This window comes from Corvus kubaryi, unplaced genomic scaffold, assembly GCF_017639235.1.
Source record: "Corvus kubaryi isolate FWS band 111438036 unplaced genomic scaffold, C.kubaryi_AGA036_p1.0 37308, whole genome shotgun sequence".
Classification (NCBI taxonomy): domain Eukaryota; kingdom Metazoa; phylum Chordata; class Aves; order Passeriformes; family Corvidae; genus Corvus; species Corvus kubaryi.
This window is the reverse complement of record NW_024581096.1, coordinates 12,177,300-12,189,997: the sequence shown is the minus strand read 5'-3', so window position 1 is coordinate 12,189,997 and position 12,698 is coordinate 12,177,300. Positions and strand designations below refer to the sequence as shown.

Below are 12,698 nucleotides of genomic sequence, written 5' to 3'. Positions count from 1 at the left end.
ATAATTTAAGTGGACTTGACCTAAATCTGCTTATTAACAAAGTCTGAAGTGTTTTTGCCAGAGTTTCCACTGAAGTCTTTCCTTTCAACTCGGTGTTTCTTTTCAATAAACGCAAAATCTAGTGGATACTTACTAACATCTAGGTTGTTTATTCCAATACTCAAATAATTACCTGCCTCACAGTTTAATTTAAAACATGAGAAATTAATTTTCTTGGGGTAATGCTCCATTTAAACTAATTCCCAAGATTATACAAATTCTTGGTAATAGCATGATACAGAAATATTTTGTAACTCTCGGCTAATATGAATTTCATGTCAGCAGTAGTTTGCCCACAGCTTAAGTTTCTAATGGGGTACTCACAGTAGGGCTCTATCCAATAACTCCACATACCCTGGTTCTTATTACGTAAGCAAATCCCAAGTTATTTCCAGACACAAAGTTCAAGGACAAAAGGAAAAACATCGGAACATGCAGTACCATTTGCACATTTGAGGCTAATACATTTCATGCACTTAATCAAGTAACTCAAGATAATCTGTTTCATCCCCAGAAAGTCAGAAGTAACTGATTTTACCACGGTCTCTTCTGAGGCAGTCTCCACTGATTTCAGAAACCTTGATTCCAAATCTCCTGGCTGAAGTGCAGTGTTGTGGCTTTCCCCCTGTCAATTGGCACAAAGAATATGCCATGTGAGTAGTCAGCCTGTGCCCTTCTTTTCCCTATGGATGCCTACCATGCAGTCCTCATCATCATCCCTGTTAACCCATCTGGCGGGGAGAATCGTGCTCAGCACTGAAAGGGTGTTGCTATCCTGGAAGCTGCTCATTTTCTCAGCAGTTCTGAGTCAGTGATAGTCTCCTCTCTGTAAAGATTACCTTCATTACTCACTACTTTCTACCTACTGGTTTGTATGTAACCAGGGGCTTCATCTCCTGTACAAAGACCTCTAAGCCATGGTGCGACCCAAACTACCACACAGGATTACCTCCTTCCCACCTTTATTTACCTTCATGACAATTGTTGGCCAGTTAACTCCATGTGATTTTGTTTTCTCTTTCATCTTGAAGATTTAACCAGGCAGAGGCAAAAGTAGTACTGCTCTTTCCAGTGATCTTTTGGGAACACCTCTAAGAAACCCTATAGTCTTTGGAGATTCACTGTGTATTTTTTCTGAACTTAACATCATTAATGTAACTCAAAACTTCAAGAACCATTACAAAGAGATAGTGCTTTGGGATTTAAAGTGGTCCCTATAGCTTAAGAAGAGCTTTAGTATTCTTTTCCAATCTGTATTTGTTATGGTTTAACAAAATCAAATTGAGACACAACCAATGTAATCTAAATTTCAGGTCTTCTGCGTTAGATACTGTAGCCTATTCTGATCCAGAAAAGCCTGATTCCGCCAAAAAAACAACTGGCTTGTCTCTGTTCTTACACTGAACTCAAAAGAACTACACCTTCATCTAATGCTTCTGCTTGCTAGATCATGTCCAATTTTTGTGGGAGCTGAGAGGACTAGAGAATGTAATCCAGAAACAACAATATATTTGAAACCACTCAAGGATGCAGACAAGACGAAACTTTACTAGTACTGGGCCCTCTTAAAAGCTTGTGAAAAGCCATTTCTTCTACTATAAAAATCGTAAATATACTTAGATTAAGAAGAAAATCAGTTATTTCTTATAAAAATGCCCAGTGGAAAATTTTAGGAACAACCAGAAATCTTCAGATTAGAATGATTTTTCGTTTTATTTTTCTCTATAACTAGAACAAGATCAGACCTCAGAGCTAGCCTGTAAGGGTCATCATGATATGTCTTTTTTTAAAGAACAATGCAGTTGTTTAAATATCCATTCATCTGACCAAATTTACTTTTGACTTCTGGTCAGTGGTAAGAGTCTCAGGATATTTTTAAGCTTTAGAAATTGAAGATTATGTAAGTTAATAGTTTTCTAGCAGAAAGCATACTTGTAAATCAGTATTATTTTGGTATGTCTTCAGGGGATCTCTATGTTCAGCTGTAACTGGACTTTTGAACAAACTGCACTTTTCCTGCACCTGAAATCTTCATTTTTTGCTGGCATGGTGGTTTACTGTACCATGTACCTTGCCTGTGGCATTCTCCAACTAGCTACACAAAGATACAGCCTCTGCCTGACTTTAAAATTTACACAGAGAAACACAGTCTGTGTATTTTTTAACTCTGGCCATCTATTTTAGGCAACACAGAAGAGAGCTTCAGTGCAAGTCATGCCATTTGATTTCAGTTTATGTGTTACAGGGTAAGGTATTTGCTTTGTAAAATGCCCCAGAATGTTTGCATTAAGAGAGCCTCTCTAATGAAAAAATATGACCAAGTTCTTGAGGCAAATCCCTTCAGCACAGCTGGGGACCAAGGCAACGGGGAAACAAAAGGCGGAGAGGGGCACGTGCGTCATCTGCCCCACGTGGAACAGTGCGCTTGGCAGGCTGGTGGCTGCTGCCCTGCATTGTGCTCATGTCCCAACCACTGGGAAACGCTCATGCAGGGTTTGGGCCCTCAACCAAAGCTGAGAGCTAACCCTTATGCTGCTCTGCAGCTGAGCAGGACTGCGCTGCCAGATCTGCAGCCCATCCTGCCAGCCAGGACACCTGGGCCTGGCTCTCAGGGCACATGGAAAGCCAGCCTCCCGCCAAGATAAACATGGGAGGCTTCCCAGGGGGAAAGCAGCAGAACTGAGGAGACCAGAGGGAGATTTTAATCTATCAGTTCTGTATCAAACCTGATGAAACTTTTCTTAGCATGACACTGATTTACTAAAATGTTTCTCACTTCAGCTTAATCCACACCAGTGCCTATAGCAGGAGGATGTGAACTGGAAGGAAAAGGAAATGACTAACTCATTAAAATTATGCAGCTGAAATAGAGAAATTAATAAATGGCAACAAACTCCTTAATTTGTTGATTTAATCTCTTTTAATTTTTCCCATGAAGCAGTTAATAAGGCAGTTAATGAGCTGCCATTCATCATTGGATACTGAGCGATCCACATTCAAGAGGCTGATTAAACAATATAGGTGCTTATTTCATTCTGGCAGCACAACAGGATTGAGATTATTAGTTAGGAAAGAGATCAGACATTTTGAGCAGAGGAGAGGCAATCATTCTAGTTATACCAGTCTGAAGCTATTCTCATAAAAATATAATATTAACTTTTTCCTTATTTGGATTAGAACAAAGTTAAAACACCCAAAGCATGATATGAGGTATAAACCAAAATAGGGCACAGGTTTTCAACATTCAGAATTACTCCAACTCTAAAACAGAAGGGGGTCAACACAGCTAATGGACATCCACCTTCAAAAGAAATTTCTCTCTACAGACAGTGATTGCTAGAATAAAGTTCAGCCTACTCATAAATTACAGATGTCAACCCATGGGAAAAAAAAGTTCCTATTTTGGAGTAGGGGGTGATTTTGTTCTAGTCTTTTTTGGTGGTGCTGAACAGTAGAGTCAGTTTATACAGTACGGTTCTTAAACTAATTTCAGCAGTCCTGACCAATAAACTCCAGATATTTTTACTTCTCTTAGCATCATTTCCTGTACTCCCATGAATCCGCAAAGAATCAGCTCAAGGAACTAAAACTAATTGCTTTTCTTTTTGCAGAGCTAATTATTTTCGTTGGTTTTTTATCTCCTTGAACAAATCAGATTAATATCAGTCAAAGAACAAGACTGGAAGTGGAGATGGTTTGAATTCTTATGCAATAACAATTAAATCCACTTTGTTTCAGGCAAACGCTAAAGATAATCCCTGTGAAGTTTTGGTTCAGCTATCTGGATGTAGCTAAAAGGTAAAAATGTCAAAGCCAATGAAAAACTAGTTTTTTACTGCCTGCTATCAAAGTACTATTAAAATATGTCTCTTCAAACAGCAAATTGATTGTTTATATCCATTAAGGCTGTCCTTACATAGTGAGTGACCTGTTGAACTTAGTAAGCAGCAGTCTCTTGACAGCAACGAGCTGAAAAGCAAAACAAGAGTGGAAATACAGTAAAAACATTTTTCAGGTACTCATGAGTATTGGTTATTACCTGCAACAATAATCCCTCATGCCTCTTTGAATGAAAACAGCTGATGCTATAAATCCCAGTACAACTGTGATGACATAACCAGACTTCCATGGATTTACTAGACAAGAGTTGTAAAAAGCATCCATCACATAACTGAAGAGCTTCTAAGCCTGGATGACCTTTGGCTCAGCTATCTGAATCACAGAAGTTAGCCACACACTCCTCCTTGAGACGGGAAAACATAGATGTTATTTGAGGGAATCATAGAGAGATTTTGCTGTGAGTATTCAAATCAGCTAAAGACATAAAGAGAAACTTTTATCAAGTAGCTGAAAGGATCCCCACGCAATGGGATAACAAGACAAAAGTCTGAGAAGAAAAAAATTGGGAACATGGTGTTGATTCTTAAGCTATGGCTACTGGTCTTCCCATAGTCAGAAAAAGAAAGTTTTAAGGCCAGGTGGAAAAAATTTCAGGGGGGACAAAGTCCTACAGATCCAGTAAAAATTATCTTCTATTTGTAGAATCTAGCCCATACACTCTACACTGTCTTTGGATGCATAGTCCACATAAAGTTGTGATTCCTCATACATAGAAAATTAAAATTTCAGGTTTGTGTTAAGCACTATCCACTATCAGTGTTCAGAACTGAGCAGCAGCTCCCCAGCAACAGGGTCACAGTCCTCAATGCAGACACTGTTTACACAAGGAGTGTAGGTTACAGTGACCTCTCTTCCAAATGCTAGAGGTTTAATTCTACAACACAATGATGAACACGAATACAGCTGTTTAGCTGGCCCTGCACTACAGGGCCAGGAAAAGGGAGGAAAAAAGTTGCTTTCCTCCTCCTTCTGGAGCATTCCAGAGTCCTGGTCTGAGCTTGTAAATTAATTTTTACATGAGTCAGGAAAGAGCAATCACGTCACCATTCCTTTGCTTCCAGGATCCACTCAGCAGTGACGGAGAAGGGCAATGGAGCTGGGGAAGGGTCTGGAGCACATGTCCTATCAGGACCAGCTGTGGGAGCTGGAGGTAGCAGTTTGGAGAAGAAGAGGCCCAGGGGAGACCTTATGACTCTCTACAGCTCCCTGAAAGGAGGGTGTATCCACGTGGGGGTCAGCATCATCAACCAGGCAGCTGGTGGCAGGACAAGAGGACACAGTCTAAAGTTGTTCCAGATGAGGTTTAAGCTGAATGTTAAGAAGAAATTCTTCACAGCACTGTGATTAGCTATTAGAATGGGCTGCCCAGGAAGATGGTGGAGCCACTGTCCCTGCAGGTGCTTAAGGAAAGACTGGATGTGGCACTCAGTGCCAAGGTCTGGTTGACATAATGATGTTGGGTCATAGGTTGAACCCTGTCACAGGATGAGAGGGAGCTTCAGACAAGCCCTGCCTTAGCCTTGAATTTTTGGCAACTGCTTAAATTTAAGAAATCACTCTGGTACGCAGATTCGAAGGGATGGTAGATCAGGTCTATTTATAAAATTAATTATTTATTAAACAGACCATAGATAGATAAAATAATCAGAGTCACTTACTGCAAAGTATAAAAGTAGAAAGCACTATTTGTAGATTACTGCATAACATAAAACAGTGCACAACATCAAGGTTGCACCTATATTAAAGCTAGAAAAAGAAATAGTACTGATTAGGGGCCAAATGTAACTTACCACCAAAATAATAATAATAATAATAATAATAATAATAATAATAATAGGAATAATAATGTACACAGATTTCTTCACTCAGCCTCCAGAGGAGTAACTGCAAAGCAGGCATCCCTGCTCAGGTGAGAAAGTCCACACATTTCCAGGGAATGTGTAGAATATTTCTGCTTCATGAAAATTTTGGTGTAGCTTTTGTAAAGTGAGGTGTCTGACAGTCAGAAGTCCACCTTATCTTCCAGATTTCTCTCCAACAGTAAGATGTTTATTGGCAGCTGGGAGATGCCAGATCGCTGTTAACCCCACGGCACTAAAATACCTCACTACAAGACAGCTTGTCCTGTTTGAGTTATCTGACTGTTAACAAACAACTGATAAGCTCTTGTTGTGGGATGAGATGCCCTGCTACAGACTCTATGATCTCAGAGGTCTTTTCCAACCTAATTGATTCTGTGATTCTGTGACAGTGAATGGTGTATTTTGTTGGAAACTGATCTGTCAATTTGTATACTGTAAAGGACCATGTTTCAAGACTTTGGCACTGGAGAATTCAGAGTTGTATTTTGGGATACTGTGGAATGGAACTCAAACCTGAGTTCTGACATGGGAGGAACAATGTTAACAGATGTAAAGAAGCGAGATTCTTTGGCAAGGCTGCAGCATGAAGCAGAGCTTTCATTGCCCTTCGATAAATTCAGCTTTGAAGAAGGAAAACAAGGATCATTACAAGTTTGTTCTGTTTAAGAAAACATTTTTTCCAAATATTCAAATAGCATAATAGATTATAGAAAATACGGCTCAAGACTTTCTGTTTCTTGATTCAGATCAAGAACCTGAACGTAAGTCTTCTTTTCCTCAACTACAGAGCTCCTGGCTTTGGTGGAATAGTTGTGTCCACCTTTTTATAAGAAAATCCATCTTGTTCTGATGATGCCTTACTTAATCTTCTATATCATATATGAACACTTGAATGGGAGGTCCTCTGGTATGTCCTGTCCCCGCTTCTTTGAACATAATCTAGGTATGTTGCTCCATCAAAGTTTTTCCTTCAACAGTTCTGTATTGCCCTGACACAATACTTTTGTACTGTCCCTTCATTCCACAAAAAGAAAAATGAAAACACTCCTCCCTATGCATTAGCAATCTTCTGAAACATTTCTGGTGGTTCCTTGTTGCTTCCATCCTCCAGACTTAGACTACCCAATTTTTATCAGGCATAAAAATCCCCAAGCCATACCCATTTCTATCTCCCAGGTTTTCTGGACTGCTTTCCTTGCAGCAATTTCTAAAACTCACTTAAATGTAATTTTAAAAAAATCTTTTTGTATTTCCGTCCCTGTTCCTCCCAAATGTTCACAACAATGCTTGTCCTACTTCCATAATACACTATGATTTTAATGCATCTCTGGGCCGCATCACGAGCGTATCTCACTCCTAACAACCTTACACAGGAATCCAGGTCTTCTTGAGATTTAAAGAGCCCATTGTTATGATCCGGTTTAAACACAGAAACGCAAAGAAAGCTAAGTCTCTGTGCATAAATTGGAAAGAACTTAGAAGGTTCTAAATATTCCCAGAAAAGAGATTAAAACCAAACGACATTAAATGTTGGTGCCAAAAAATTGATATATTTTATTTAATAGTAAAAGAGGCAAAGAGAAAAGTACAGAAAAGTAAGAAAAAGCCAAGGTTACTACAAAGAAAATCATAGGATAGGTCACCACCACACTGTGCTACCTTTAGTGCTGCCAAGATGGGGTGGGGGGAGCAAAACAGTCTTTGCCCTTTTTTTGCTGCTGTTCGAAGCATCTTTTCTGCCGTCTCCAATCTCTGGAGCAGTTGGGCTGGAATGCGGCCGCCCGTCCTCCGAGCTGCAGGCGCGGTGCCCGCTCGCTGCAGCCGAGCCTTGGCCCACTCACGGTGCTCTCAGCACGGGACGCAGGAGCAGGGCAGGGGTTCCACAACTCACTCGTGGTTCCACTCCAGGGGTGCAGGTTCGGGGGGTTCTCCTCAGGCGGGCGGCGTTGGCTCCAGGAGGCCTCAGAGAGTCTCGCAGCAGGGGATGGTGGTGGTGGGGGAGAGGCAAAGGTCAGGGACTCTGCCCCTGGCTTCTCCCTCTGACTTGCACCAGTTTCACCTTCCTTTTTATGGGCCTCAATGCAGGCTAGCCAGGGTCCAAACCGCCCGTATTATGACAAGCAGACAAAATGATGAGGCATTTTGGAGCTTTTCAGGTTTTGAGCAGTCAAAATGACAGAGCATTTTTGAAGCCTTTCAGGTGTTGAGCGGTCATAATGATGAAGCACTTTTTGGAGCCTTTCTCTTATTATTAGGCTCTTACACCAATTACAGTTAATTTTCTACAATACAGCAGCAAAACAACCTGTCCTTCCTAAATTCAATACATTTTTCTCCTTATGCTACTCCTTACTTGTCACAGAATGCACTGCAGAAATGAAGTCAGACTAATTAGTCAGCTAATTATGTATGTCCACACTTTCTCTACCTCTCTTTACAGGACTCTACTCATGGCCTGCATCAAGAATAGATATGATTAGATTAAAAATACCAGGGACCCCTCTGATCATCTCTCAGACCCCATCCAATGTCGTTACTACTGAGTTATGGACAAGCCTCAACTTCTGTATCTCAGCCTGCTCGAACTATTCCTCCTTGAAGAGTTATTAAACATTAAATGAACCAGAGAGCATAGTACAGCAGCAAAAACATTCATCTGCAATACTGGGCAGCCAGGATACTTGCTATAGTTAACACTGTATCATTTATGAAGAATTAAACTACTGACAGAAGAAATGAAACTATTTCATTTTCATTAATACTAGATATTAACACCTGTTAACTGCTTGGTGATGTGAAGTAAAATGATTCCAGAGTAGCTATTCAGATTTCTTTCAAACTAGAAAAAAATGATATCATAGTACTTTTATTCTACTGGATAGATTATTAAAGATATAGGCTAAAGTTGAAAGAAAGCAAGGACCTGAAACTGAATCTCTAAAAATCCATGAGAATGAATGTCCTAGTTTTTCAACTACTTTGGCTAAAATTTCTGGTTAAAAATTATATTAAGAACCACAAGGATTAGACAAAGAAACACGGAAGTTTGTTCTAAAAACAAAAGAGTTCAATCTTAGGAGAATTATAAACTCATTTAAATAGGCTGGTATTTTTTTTTTTAATGAAAATAACTTGTAACTAAGTTCAGAACTTGTTTATCAAACCAGGTATTAAACACACTAATTCAATAGCTGCACTATCCCCTTCATGCTTTTTATGGGGTCAGGTGATGCTTTCAAAAGACCTGAGTGTCATAAAACACCATCTGCTTTAAAAGCACCTCTTTACTTCATCAGCTGCACCTCTGGGTTACACTGCTGCTGTGAAATAATATTCAGATTTTTTGTGTCTGAAACATAAAATGTTTCTGCCAGTATCAGTGCCATTCACATATAAACCATATAGTTCTGAATCAATTAGCTTGAGCATTTAAATTAGTATTACTGCATTAATATAACCATCCACAGGGGCTAATATATGCTGGTTTTTAGTGTTGTATAATGTAGCCAATTCCCCTTACAATTTTAGTTAACGAAAGATTCTTTTCCACATTTTCTTCCAAAAACTGTTGTGTAACATCACTGTGTACTGTAAATAGCTTCCCACTTCCATCTGCTGTCTGCTCTAAACTGCTCTGGTTCGCAAAGTTTTTGAAGTTCTTCAGCATAAAGCATTTGTTAGCCTTGTTGTAATTTCTTCTGGGCTATGGCTTCCAGTAACTGGCATTAGCAGAGGCAGTGGCACTAAAGGCTATACTTAATACATTCTTTCTAGTTAAGAGTCTAAAAGAGTGCCTAAAAAAATTCATTTTAATGAAGGCATTTCACAACAGATTGGACATCATGAGCTCCCTGAGTTTAATAGGATACACTATCACCAATCAGATGAGCTGAGTACCTCCTTCTCAGCACTCTGAAAGGAAACACTAAAGGCCCCACAAGTATGATACAGATTACAACCATTCTAGACTTAAATTTCGTTTGTGACTACTGTGACAAGAACATATTAAAATTATAAGCTAAAGGTTATCATGGTTGACTTCTAGTATAGATAATGTACTAGTTCCAAAAAATGATTTTTACCTATACTAGTCACTGCCAGAGTTTCCAATAAAGCTCAAACCAGCCAAGATAATTTGAATGATGCCAGGTAATTCTGAAATATGGTTGTACTGGGTTTGTGTGGCAAGGGTTTGGTAGCAGAGTGGCTACAGGGGGTGCTCTGTGAGCAACTGCCAGGAGCTTTCCCCATGTCCTACAGAGCCAATACCAGATGGATCCAGGATGGACCCGGTCCTGGCCACAGCTGAGTGCCAGGATCAGTGACGGCAGTAGCACCTCTGGGAAAATGGATTTATAAAGACAGAACAAAAACCCCAGCGCCTCCAGCCAGAGAGAGGAATGAGAATGTGTGAGAGCAACAGCTCTGCACCAAGGTCAGTGAAGGAGGTGGATGGTGAGGCAGCTGCCCCTGCAGCCCCTGGAGGACCCCACACTGGAGCAGGGGATGCCATCAAAGGAGGCTGTGACCCCATGGGAAGCCTGGGCTGAAGCAGGCTCCTGGCAGGACCTGTGGCCTGTGGAGAGAGGAGCAGGTTTGCTGGCAGGACTTGTGACCCCACAAGGGGCCCCCACTGGTGCAGCCTTCCTGAGGGACTGTACTCTGTGGAGGGGACCCAAAATGGAGCAGTTTGTGGAGAGCCGCAACCCGTGGGAAGTACTCACACTGGAGAAATACATGGAAGACTGTCTCCCGTGGGAGGGACCCCTTGCTGGAGCAGACAAAGAGCATGGGGAGGAAGGAGCAGCAGAGAAAATGCATGATCAGCTGACCACAACCTCCATCCCAGGTCCCCTGTATAGCTTGGGGGAAGACGGAGAAATAAAGAGTGGAGTTGAGCCTAAGAAGTAGAATGGAATAGGGAGATGTTTTCTTTTAGATTTGTTTTCTCATTATTATTCTTATTTCTCTACTCTTGTGATATTAAGCAATAAATTAATTTACCCAAAGTGCTTGTGATGGTAATTGATGACTGATTCTCTCCCTGTCCTTGTCTTGACCCATGAGCCTTCTGCTATTTTCTCTCCCCTGCCCCGCTGAGGAGGGGAGTGACAGCATGGCTTAGGTGGGCACCTGGCAGCCAGTCAAGGTCAAGCCACCACATCACTGATAGCACAGGGAATCACAGTTTTACAGTTACACTTCAACACAGCATGCTAATTAGACATCATTATTACTGTACAGTTTCTATGATGACCAGACTCTCTAGGTCTAATTGCTTTGCTGGGCACTGTACAAACATCAGAGATATATTTCTGTTTCCAGAGAATGTGAAACCTCATAATTTCATGCATAAAAGCTTCCCAGTAATTCAGACTAGAAGAGGTTTCAGGAGGTCATCTAGACCCCAAGAGCTCCAAGAAGAGTTCAACAATGGCAATATAATACCTTAGATTTGCTTAATCTATTCTTAAAAACTTCCAACTAGGGGAATTTTGAAACCTCCTTAGGCAATGTAGACTACTGATTTAGTACCTTTGTTAATAAAATGATCTTAATATCTGTTCTATATCTTGCCTGCTACAACTTAATCCAAGCACTTCTTTTGCAGCCCAAAAGCAAAAAAAACGCAAACTGCTGCCATTTCACTGCAGAGCTGAGACACTACTTTGAACACTTCAAATATATCTTCTCTTATTTAGATGTAACAGTCTTGATGAATTTTCTCATGTACCACATTCTCCAGCTCTCTAAATCTTCTTACTCTGCTGCTGACTCCCCGTCTATCTTTTCTGAAGCACTGTGCCGCTGAAATACAAAGTATTGTAGCTGAGGCCTTGAAAATATTGACGGGAATAAGATAAACATTTTTCACAACGCAAACCACACTCCCATTTGTAAATCCTGGCATGGTATTTACTTTTTGCACAGCAGGATGACAGTATTGACTCCTGTTCCTCTTCTGTAGTATTAAACCCCTAATTTTTACCTGTTCAGATCCAATTATTTAAATTATTAAAGAGGTCCCTCTGCCCAGATTAAGGTGCAAATGAAACCATACTCTGAAGTCAGTAGTTACAGCTTTTACTTCCTCTGGTGGCTGGAATACAGAGCACTACCCATGCTTTTCTTTTGAGGATTTGAGAAAGGACAGCCCTTTGGGGCTGTGACGTGTCTCTCAACAACCCTAGAGACCTTCTGCTCTGCCAGAGTTCAGTGTGGCCACAACTGCTTTGGAGACATATCTGATCACATCTCTGGCCATGTTTCTAGACATGCTTTTAACATGTGGCTTAATAATTCCCAAACTCTTTGAGAAAAATCGTATCACTTTTGAAAAGAGGCTGTAGAATCCAGCTTCCACTCCACTTGGGATGTCTAATAATTAATGTACAAGGAGGGGTCCTTTTAATTATTTTATTACTCCCTTTACTACTTATTCTTTACTATTTGGTGGCTTTGTTGAAATACCAGAACCTTTCAGGTCAACAGATAAAATTCACAACCTCCTTTCCACTGTGAAATACAACATGCTTGCTTTCATCTGTATTTATTTCAGGGCTTTCTCTATCAATATGAGGTTGGTTCAATAGCACATAATCCAGTTTGTACTGTGTTGTTGCAATGTGCTCACTGGTATTACCTTTTTCCAGAACTCAGCATAAGAATGGGACTAATAAATCTCAAACCAGCTGGTATTCAACAATGTTTTGTGTAGAGGTAGATGGAGATAAAAACCTTCCAGGCATGTCAATGAAAAAGGAAACTGTCACTGGCAACCTCAGAAGTTGTTTCCAAAAAACTTGCTAGTTTTCCAGCTGTAGAAAAAGTACAAGAATTTTCATCCATTTTAAGCTTTGTTTTCCTAATTGCAGGACTGAAGACCAGGTCCAAGGC

The 12,698-nt window shown here is 40.5% G+C and overlaps 1 protein-coding gene across 13 annotated transcripts in view; it reads right to left on the bottom strand.

Moving 5' to 3' along the window:
• The window catches only part of PRLR (prolactin receptor), a 155,295-nt gene that overhangs the window by 69,089 nt on the left and 73,508 nt on the right, over window positions 1–12,698 (bottom strand). For 11 of the 13 annotated variants that reach the window (XM_042028514.1, XM_042028515.1, XM_042028510.1 and 8 more), the window contains one exon: window positions 578–664. The exons of 1 other annotated variant lie outside the window; for it this stretch is intronic. The gene's annotated coding sequence lies outside the window, so the exon portion shown is untranslated. Of the gene's footprint in view, window positions 1–577; window positions 665–10,525; window positions 10,664–12,698 lie in introns of all 13 variants that reach the window. One more of the 13 variants, XM_042028520.1, reaches the window with a different exon arrangement.